Here is a 7,875-nt window from a genome sequence, read left to right on the forward strand (position 1 = left end):
GTCTAGGGTTACGTGATCAAATCTCGTTTCTCGCATTCTCGGGTTCGGATCAGACCCGAAACACCTCCGAATTCACCTGTAGACCCAAAATTCAAACTCTTGCACTCTATGCAACATGAAACATGCAACCTACCATAGATTCAATCATTAAACATGAATAGAAATCAAAGTAAACATGGATTTAACGATTTAAACCCTAAAACGTGCGTGATTAGGTTCTACGAAATCAAACAGAGCAACCAGACTCTGATACCACTGTTGGGATTTCTGGAATCTCTACAACGAATATAATTCCTAAGAGATCGGTTCTAGAGTTTGCGCAGCAGATGTAAAACAAAAATTTTCTAATAAACCCTAAAACCATGCATGCATGATTTCGTAGAAACGTTAGAATGCTTATCTCAATCGATCCGGAGCCTGTATCAATCGATGTGTTCCAGCATTCCAGAACGGACGGTCTGGTTTATGTGGACCGTCTGTTCCAGACATTCCGGAACAGACAGACTACCACCCTCTGGACCGTCGGGTCTAGACCTGCTGGACCGTCCGGTCCAGCTACGTGGACCATCCGGTCCAGACCTCCTGTTTCGGTTTTTCATCGTTTTGTCGTGCATTTGTCCTTCCCTGCGTGTTTGACCCTGTAGGCTCATCCGATATAGCAGTATACACAAAATCTCCATTTCGGATATACAAGTCATAGGCAGTCTCTAGCAAGACACTATGACTACCTATCTCGAATAGAGTTTGTTCGTGATCATACCAATGTCAGTGATGATTCCGATTGATGACCCTTTTGTATCACGATATCATGTGTCCAACATAAGGCATGGAAAAGCCACCTTATCTGATTCGACTGCTTTCTCGTTCACAGAGTTTGACTGTATGAAATAGACGATGCTCGTGTATAGTGTGGCCACACATTTCTACAGTCTCGCTCACATGAGGGACCCAGCGATATCTCTCTCTTTTACGAGAGGTACAAATCTCATTTTGACTATCTACAATCCAACACATAATTCATGTCGTACCCGATACACGCCTTTATAGTCCTCCTGTTACGCAGGACGTTTGACGTATTCAAAGCACGCAACTCCTCATGTTGGATTCCGTAGACATCTCAGGTCATAGGATCCAATCATGGAACCGTCATATGAGATTCAAGTCATGACGCTAGTCCATGTGACAATCTCAAGCGGGTCATTCCAGTATTCCGTTCTCCAACGAATACCTATGATTGTGATCGTATCCAATACCCATGATCATCTTTATGATCATCTATCACACATCATACTAGTTTTAGTACATCATTGTTCCCACAATGACAAATGACTAGGGAGTTTAGTATTGTTCATAATAATACATGGATTTCATAACATATTTAAAGTATACAAAACATGTAATGAAACAAACACTCATCCATATAACCATAGCAAGTGTCAATACATCAAATGTATCATAATAAAGCTCATACAACAGTACATCATAGAGCACTAAGCCAACATCTGGTCCTGGAATTTTATTTGTTGCCATCTTCGCTACAGTATGTTGTATCTCCTCATCAGTGATCAACATAGAAATCTGTCCAGGGTTGGCTTCTAATATAGATCTTGGTAGAAGTCCTTGTAGTTCATCAAGCGAAACATATATAGTGCACTGTGGCTAAGAACCAATCCCCTTTTGGAAAAAACGGATGGCTAGATCAGCAATGACATCAATAGTCTCAACCCGTGTGTTATCATCGTGTATGACATGGTTGATGTAGTTTATCGCTCTATGTGCCAGCACACTGGGGAAGAATAACCCATTGTTGTTATCTCCCACTCGCAACCAGTGCACCCTTGATTTTTTACGTAGGAATTCCTCTTCGATTTTTGTTAAATATTGCGATCTATCGGACCACTTTAACTCCTCTTCATATGTGGATTGAGGGATTCTGTAGATAAGTTTTAGAGAAAATTTTGTACATAAAATTAAATAAAATTGATGTGTTTACATTATATATTTTTTTCTAAATTTATATATATTATATGGTGACATATCATATCATATTAAATAAATTTTTATCTATCTATCAAATTAAATTAATATTAAAATATCATTGTAATCTATCATGTTATTATCTATTTATCACGATATTTATATAATGTTTTTTATTAGTATGTTTCCTTCGCAATCATGTCCCATGTCGTGCATCTTCTTATTCACTTTAGGAATGAACCTCACTAGACATTGTGACACAACACATAGAATCGTTCGATACCTTAAAAAAACCACGGTCATTGAATTTTATTGAGGTCAATATTTGTCTCAAAACGTTTTGTAACTCTATTTAGGCCGCTTGTACATATTGGATATTCACTCATCTCATGAAACGGGAGTATGATAACCTTTTCAGAGTTGGAACATGATAACTCATATTTTTTTCTATATTTTTATGAGAGTTTGTATAGGTTTTACAGGATAATCACATGCATTCATAAGTATTCTAGGCATGTTAGGACACAAAACCCCGTTGTACTTTAGTTTTGTAGGGTTACAGGTTTCGAAGATGATTGGACTCGAAAAGCAGCATTTTTGGAGCTTTAAAGATGACGTTCGGAAGAGGTATTCATGTTGCGAGATCAATAAATTTCTCTACAGAAGTCCAAATCATGCGAGACTTGTACAATTGGAAAGAGCATTTCAAGAGCTTCGTGAGACATACGTAAATCCGACATCGGAGCTGAAAGTTATGATCAAAATCGTGAAGCCTAAAAATCTGACAGAAAGTGGAATCGGTGCGGTTCCAAATGAAACCGGCCGGTTTAAGAAGTCCGAGTTCAAGTTTTTTGGGCTGGTTCAAGTGTCCAGAAGGCCGAGAAACAGAGGATGGAACCGGTCCGGTTCCATATAAAACCGGACTCGAAGGATAAAAATCCTAATTCGCGATTTTTAGAGTCCTAATGAAAGAAGGGCTCATGGGAACCGCCTTAGGGTTATAAAAAGACCTAGCCACGTTCTAGAACAGAGAAGAGCCTGATGGCTCGGATTTTATCTGGATTTTACACGAGTATGCCTATGGTTTCTAAACGGTTTTCACACATTCTTAGGCATTTTTAGAGCCATTCTAGGGTTTCGGGACTATTTCTTGACTTTGGCAGGACCCCGAAGGCATAACGCACAAATTCGGCGAGAATCGGAGAAAACAGTTCGTCTCGTCCGCCCCTGACCAACTCTGGTCCGGCGGACCAGGAGATTGCCACACAAGTCCGTCCCCAGCGCTGAGCCAAGCCTGACCCGACGAAAGAGAAGGCTTGGTCCGGCTGACCAACTTTGGTCAGCCGGACCAGGTGTGTTGTCGTGCTCAGCCAGTCCGCCGAACCATGCCGAAGACAAACTGACCAGACGAAATCAAATCCTGGTCCGGAGCTGACCAGTTCTGGTCAGCCGGACTAGGATCACGAGTTTCCTCAGTCAGCCAGCGGACTCCGAGCCGAAGCCTGACCAGATCCAAGAGCAACTGGTCCGGAGCTGACCTACTCAGGTCCGCCGGACCAGAACGCCTCTGCCATTCGCCAGTCCGCCGCTCGCCTACCCAGTCAGCCGGAGTGCATCCACTGAAGACCTGGTCCGGACCTGACCAACTTTGGTCAGCCGGACCAGGACCATTTTGCGCCGCGTTAGTGTGAGCTTCATTTACTCCCGGTCCGCCGGACCAACACCTGGTCCGGCTGACCGCGTGACCTGGAACTGATTTAGGTTTGATTTTTCGGACTTTTGAGAGAGAGCTCGATTTGGGGAACAGAAGGGAGGCGATTTTCTCTCCTCCAAAAGACCTAGGGCCGAATTCTTGAGGGAGGAACAAGGAGATTTGCCTTGGATTGAGGTTTGAAGACATCATTGAGCATCTCTTTCCCCTTTCTCTCTCTATGCTTCATCTTGTTGATTTTGTGTTTATGAACAAGATGTGTGAGTAGTTTCTTGTTGTGGGATGAGGGATTAGCCCTCATGTAAGGATGCTTGTATTAACCTTTGGACCCAAGATTGTGTCTTGTTTATGCTTTCAAACTCTTGCAATGAATGAAATTTTGTTCTTCATGATTATCTCTCATCTCTCTTGAATGAATGTTTAGGGAAACCTAGGATTTGTTGAATTGAGTGATGAAATTGTTTGGGTTTGATTGCTAGAGTTTAATGAATGGTGTTTAATGCTTTCCATTGGATGAAAATCTTATGGGTAGAATTTATGATTGAGAATTTCATGGAGACATGGATTCTTGATTCTTGGTGCATTCATTGAAATGGGTTGAGATTGAATGCGAAGAAATTCGGTTCGATTCGACCTAGGATCGTGATAAGGGAATTTAATGCATTCGGGAATTTCACTCTAAGCCACGAAAGTGGATAGAGTACTCTCTTGGATAGCGGGTTTTCGGTTTGAGAGAATCGAACCCGACCTTAGTCTTGGAATCCCGCACTTTAGAACAAGCATGATCTAGGTCCATAATTCCTTACGGCATCCTTTCATGATCGGTGAAACCCGATTCCCATAACCTTTCCCATCGATTATCTCCTCTTGAATTATTGCTTGTTTTGATTTTATTTCTCTCATTTAATTTTCTGCAACCTTGAAAACCACCAAAAACAATTCTCCAACTTTATTTTTACCATTTTCTAGTTTTAGTCGATTCCTAACTTAACCGCTTAAGTCCTTGTGTTCGACCCCGGTACTACGACATCCGTATACTTGCGGATTAGTTGTGTGTCGGGTATAAATTTAAAGCTCGTCACGCAAGTGATCAAAGGTTGAGTCACAACCGGCAGTGAAACAGGTTGAATGCCTTCAACTTGTTCACTCGGCTCAGCGTCTGCTTGCTGCTCTCGAACTTCCTCAAGTTCGATCCTACTCCCTCTGACTCTTTTGGAGACGCTCACTTCCTTTTTCTTTGTGTGTTTGTGTGATTTTTATTTTTCTTTTGAGTCAATTTTTCCTTATTTCTTTTATTTCTTGATTTTTCTGTTTATTATTTTTGCTGTTTGTATTTCCCTGGACTTTTCTGGACTTGTTTTGGATTTTTCGGGACCTCTCTGAACATTTTCAGAATTTTCTGTACTTTTTCGGAGTTATTCTGGACATTTCCTGGACTTTTCTGAATTTTTCTGAATTTTTTCCGATTTTCCTGGACTTTTCCGGGATCGTTCTGGATTTTATCGGGTGTCTCTCCCTACTCTCAGCCTTTTTATTCACTTCGATTCACCTTCTCTGCCTTTATGTGGACTTTTATTTTTGCAGGTTCTCTTAGTGCATGAGCAGACGTCCCACTCGAAGACAACTCGACCCAGATTTTGAGCTTGCCTTTGATCCGGACATAGACAGAAAAGAAAGGGAAATCCGCAGAAAACGAAGAGAGTACAGAATGGCAGAAGAGGTAGCAAGGGGTGAAGCGCAGCCAAGAGAGCACGTCCGAGCTAATCCGCAGACTCTTGGGATGTACACGACGCCCAAACATACTCAGTTGCTTTCGTGCATCAATCGACCACCCTTAGACCATTTTGAGCTTCAACCACACTTCATCCAGATCTGAATCAGATGAGCTTCAGAGGGAGGTATAATGAGGATCCGAATTCTCATCTTACGCAATTCAAGATGCTCTGTCGAACCATTAAAAATCCGCCGGGCGTGACAATGGAAGACGCGATGATCGAGGCATTTCCTTTCTCTCTGATGGATAAGGCACGGGATTGGCTCTATACCTTGGAGCCAAATTCCATTTCTACATGGGATGAGATGGAGGAGAAGTTTATGATGAAATATTACTCTCCCATAAAGACACAGTTGGCGCTGAACAAGATAAACTCCTTCGCTCAAGATGATGATGAGACCTTGTATGATGCTTGGGAGAGGTTCAAGGAGTATCAGAGAATGTGTCCGCACCACGGTATGGACAATAAGTATCTCCTCTCTACTTTCATACATGGCCTTAGGGACGACACAAGAGGATGGGTTGATGCAACATGCGGAGGCAGTGTGTATGATCTCTCTTTCGAGGCTTTAGAGGCGCAGATTGCTAAGATGGCGAAAGGGAGAAGCATTTCAGGGAAAATGGACAGCAGACGATCTTTGCCTAAGGCTGATGTTAAAGGGGATGCCAGCGAGTCTTCGGCTTTATAAGCCGTTCTTTCAGAGCTTTCTGCCATCAAGCTGCAGCTTGCTAGGTCCGGTTCATCAAACCCACAGAAGGGTAAACCGGGCATGTACATGGTGGAACAAGCAGAAGAAGCCATGGAAGAAGTCGACTATGTGGGAAGAAATCAATACAACAATCAGACAAACTTCTACAATCCGGGGAATCGGAATCACCCAGGCTTTTCTTATGGCAACCCACAAGGAGCGTTGAACCCTCAGCACCAAAGCGGAGCGAAACCTCAGGGACCCCCAGGATTTCAGCCTAGATACCAGAATCAGGGCTACCAGAGCCAGAATCAGGGGTATCAGAATCAGGGCCAAGACTACAATCAGAGAAATCAAGGATACAGAGCCCCTCCGCCTCAGGCTAAGGAAGAGGAGTCAGAGTTAAAGTCGATGTTAGCCCAGCTAATGCACAATTAGAAAAACTCGTTTTCCAGCTTGGGTCAAGAGATGCAAGGATTCAAAGGGAAGCAAGAGAGCTTCGAGCAGAGATTGGATGGGTTGGATTCACATATCAAGATGATGGACAATCAGATTGCTCTGCTTGCTTCCCAGGCAACGAGACCTCAAGGCCAATTCCCGGGTAAGGCTGATCCTAACCCGAGAGAGCATATTAATGCCATAGGCTTGAGAAGCGGAAGACAGCCTCCGGAGACCTCTCCAGTTGTCAGAGAAGAGGGAGAAGGTTGACACGAACCACAGAGGGTCGCCTTAGATAAAGGCAAGGGCCATGTTGTAGAGGGGGAAGAGGCGAGGTATATTCCGCCTCCTCCACAGGCACCCCCTCTACCATTTCCATCTCGGGCGAGGCAGTTTAATGAAGACAACCAATTCGCCAAATTTACAGAGATGTTGAAGAAGCTGGAAGTGACCATGCCCTTTCATGAGGTAGTGTTACAGATCCCGTCCTACACTAAATTTCTGAAGGACATTTTTACGAAGAAGAGGGCGGTTAAAAAGGAGACAGTGGCACTTAGTACAGAGGTGAGTGCTGCCATATTGCAGACGGAGCTACCGCAGAAGATGGCTGATCCCAGTAGCTTCTCTATCCCGTGCAGATTGGGAAATGTGGAGATTGAGAGGGCGCTTTGCGATTTGGGTGCAAGTGTCAGTTTGCTGCCTCTCTCCATATTTAAGAAACTTAATGTCGGTGAGCTGAAACCGACGAGGATGGCACTGCAATTGGCCGACAGATCAGTGAAGTATCCCACTGGGATCTTGGAGGATGTGCCTCTGAAGGTAGGGGAATTCTATGTGTTGGTTTAGTGCTCTATGATGTACTGTTCATGAGTTTTATTTAGATACATTCGATGTACTGATACTTTCTATGGTTTTATGAGAGTATTTGATTCATTACATGTTCTTGCAACTAGATCTGTTATGAAATCCATGTATCATTATGAATGATACTAAACTCCCTAGTCTTGTGTCGTTATGGGAATAACGACATAATAAGACTAGTATGATGTGTGATTGATGATCATAGAGATGATCATAAGTATTGGATACGATCACAGTCATAGGTATTCGTTGGAAACGGAATACTGGATTGACCCGCATGAGATTGTCACATGGACTAGCGTCATGACTTGAATCTCATATGGCGGTTCCATGATTGGATCCTAAGACCTGAGATATCTACGGAATCCAACATGAGGAGTTGCGTGCTTTGAATACGTCAAACGTTCTGCGTAACAGGAGAACTA

This window comes from Tarenaya hassleriana, unplaced genomic scaffold (assembly GCF_000463585.1).
Source record: "Tarenaya hassleriana unplaced genomic scaffold, ASM46358v1 Cleome125, whole genome shotgun sequence".
Taxonomy (NCBI): domain Eukaryota; kingdom Viridiplantae; phylum Streptophyta; class Magnoliopsida; order Brassicales; family Cleomaceae; genus Tarenaya; species Tarenaya hassleriana.